Here is a 3,277-nt window from a genome sequence, read left to right as displayed (position 1 = left end):
TACAAAAAATTAGCCGGGTGCGGTGGTGGGCACCTGTAGTCCCAGCTACTTGGGAGGCTGAGGCAGGAGAATGGCATGAACCCAGGAGGCAGATCTTACAGTGAGCCAAGATCGCGCCACTGTACTCCAGCCTGGGCGACACAGCAAGACTCCGTCTCAAAAAACAAAAACAAAAAACAAAACAGCTGTGTGGATTCCTCCGGGGCGCACTGGGCCTCCAGAGTCCAGAGTGGGGGCTAGGGGCTGCCTGGGGAGGGACTGGAAGGGAAGCAGCAGACAATGGGCTGGGCTGCACCCCTCCCCCGGTTCCAGTTCCCCCCAAATCAGATGGACACAGCTGCAGAAAGCTGCGGCCTCTCACGTAGCCAGGCACTGGGAGCACAATGCCTGCTGTCATCCCGTGTTTTCTGCTGTCCCCGCCTCCATCGTCTGGGTCCCCTGGGGCGGCTGTGGAAATTGGGGGTTGAGAGCCCTTCCAGGCAGGCTGTCTTTGTGGCTGTTTCAAGCATCCTTTGGGAGACAGTAGGGGACACCTTCCCTTCCGCCCTCTGGACGGGGCTGGGGTGACAGCGTCGGTGCATGTACCGGGCTCTCGGGAAGGAGGAGGGGGCCTGGCTCCTGGTCCCTTGTCCCTGCTCAGTCCCGGTTGCAGGCATTGTGGGCACCGTGCGTGCTGCCCACAGGAAGATCATTGTCCACAGCAGCATCCAGAGCTGTGACCTGCGTTTATTTCCCCGTGGGGACGTGGGGTCTCCCTGATGTCAAGAGAGGTGGTGTCACACAGGCATTTAACACGCCACTGCCGTGGGATTGGGACTGGGATTGGGATCAGCCCAGCCCCTTGTGGGATGTGGCACGAGAGGGGCTTGGGAACCCACCAGCAGCCTAGCCCTGGAAGCTGTGTGTTGCAGATTATGGAAAATGCTGCGTCACTCAGAACGAAACATCTGAAAATGGTGTTGAAAGAAAACAAGGACCTATCACTTTTGTGAATGCGCCCAGCAAGGACTCTCAGGCTATGATGAGTTGTTTTTGTATTTATTTATTTATTTTTTGAGATGGAATCTCGCTCTGTTGCCCTGGCTGGAGTGCAGTGGTGCAATCTCGGCTCATTGCAAACTCTGCCTCCCGAGTTCAAGCGATTCTTCCACCTCAGCCTCCTGAGTAGCTGGAATTACAGGCACCTGCCACCACACCCGGCTAATTTTTATATTTTTAGTAGAAACAGGGTTTCACCATCTTGGCCAGGCTGGTCTTGAACTCCTGACCTCAAGTGATCTGCCCGTCTCAGCCTCCCAAAGTGCTGGGATTACAGGTGTGAGCCACCGCACCCCAGCCTCAAAAAAATTTTTTCAAATGAAATTAAAAAACAAAAATACAAACCCAGTCTGGGCACCATCACTCCCAGCACTCTGGGAGGCCAAGGTGGGCAGATCACCTGAGGTCAGGAGTTTGAGACCAGCCTGGGCAACATAGAAAAACCCCATCTCTACAAAAAAGAAAAAATGAGCTGGGTGTGATGGTGCATGCCTGTAATCCCAGCTACTTGGGAGGCTGACGTGGGAGGATCGCTTGAGCCCAGGAGGTTGAGGCTGCAGTGAGTCATGATTTTGCCATTGCACTCCAGCCCTGGCAACGGAGCAAGACTCTGCCTGAAAAAAAAAAAAAAAAAAAAAAGGATTTGTCTGTGTCTGCGCGGCACGTGTGTGTTTTGCTCTTGTTGCCCAGGCTAGAGTGCAGTGGCGCAGTCTTGGCTCACTGCAACCTCCGCCTCCCGAGTTCAAGTGATTTTCCTGCCTCAGCCTCCTGAGTAGTTGGGATTACAGGCATGTGCCACCATGCCCGGTAATTTTTGTATTTTTTGTAGAGACAGGGTTTCTCCATGTTGGCCAGGGTGGTCTCGAACTCCCAACCTCAGGTGATCCACCCACCTCGGCCTCCCAAAGTGTTGGGATTACAGGGGCATGAGCCACCGTGCCCAGCCATATTTATGTATTTATTAAATAAAATGAATAAAATAGCTGGGCACCGTGGCTCGTGCCTGTAATCGCGGCACTTTGGGAGGCCAAGATCAGCAGCGCTTTGCACGTTGTGCCTGTTGGCCTCGGTTTCCCTGTTAAAAACTTGTGATGGTTGCATGGAGCCCAGATCCATGAATAAAACACGAGGTCTGGAGTTAGTGCTTCCTCTCCTACAGCGAATGCATAATCAGCCCAAAACTGCGGCGACGAGGCGTCCAAGGCGGCCGCACCCCAGCAGCGATCAATGATTCATGGCTCGATCTGCTAATTGCCTCTCGGGCCCGGCTTTGGGCTGATGCGTTTGACAAGGCGAGGAGTCCGAGACGTGCATTAGGCACTCAGTGGTCCCCGCCACCCCGGAGGGCGAGACTGCTTCCCCCTCCTGGGGGTGATCCGTCATTTCACCCACGAGGGAGTTGGGGGGCTGGGGGGCAAGAGAGAGGCTGGATGCCTGGGCCCTGTTTGTAAACAGCATCGATTTCTGAGCTGAGATGCAGCGGCCAGGCCCGTAGCAGGGCTGTGTTCACAGTCGTGGAGGGGTCTGCCGGCCCTGGCCCTGCTATGGAACCTTGGGTGGGACTGGGGCACAGGACCTCCTGCCTCACCTCAGATAGCCCCTCCTGGGCCAGATGCAGTGGCTCATGCCTGTAATCCCAGCACTTTGGGAGGCTGAGGCGGGCGGATCACGAGGTCAGGAAATAAGAGACCATCCTGGCTAACACGGTGAAACCCCGCCTCTACTAAAAATACAAAAAATTAGCTGGGCGTGGTGGTGGGCGCCTATAGTCCCAGCTACTAGGGAGGCTGAGGCAGGAGAATGGCGTGAACCCGGGAGGTGGAGCTTGCAGTGAGCCGAGATCGCACCACTGCACTCCAGCCTGGGCGACAGAGTGAGACTCTCAAAAAAAAAAAAAAAAACAGCCCCGCCTGCCAAGGAGAACTCCAGCTGCTGGCCACAGTCGTTTGTGCATCACTTGGAGGCAGAGTGGGGTCTCTGGAGGATGGTGGGTGCCCAGAACCTGCTGCAGCGTCTCCTTAGAGCTCCCCGGCTAAGATGGACCCGCAAGTGTGTTTTGTTGTTGTTGCTATTTTTGGAGACGGAGTTTCACTCTGTCGCCCAGGCTGGAGTGCGGTGGCATGATCTTGGCTCACTGCAACCTCCACCTCCTGGGTTCAAGCGATTCTCCTGCCTCAGCGACCTGAGTAGCTGGGATTACAGGCATGCGCTGCCACACCCAGCTAATTTTTGTATTTTT

This window comes from Hylobates moloch, unplaced genomic scaffold (assembly GCF_009828535.3).
Source record: "Hylobates moloch isolate HMO894 unplaced genomic scaffold, HMol_V3 SCAFFOLD_15, whole genome shotgun sequence".
In the NCBI taxonomy this organism is placed as follows: domain Eukaryota; kingdom Metazoa; phylum Chordata; class Mammalia; order Primates; family Hylobatidae; genus Hylobates; species Hylobates moloch.
Note: the sequence above shows the minus strand (reverse complement) of the source record.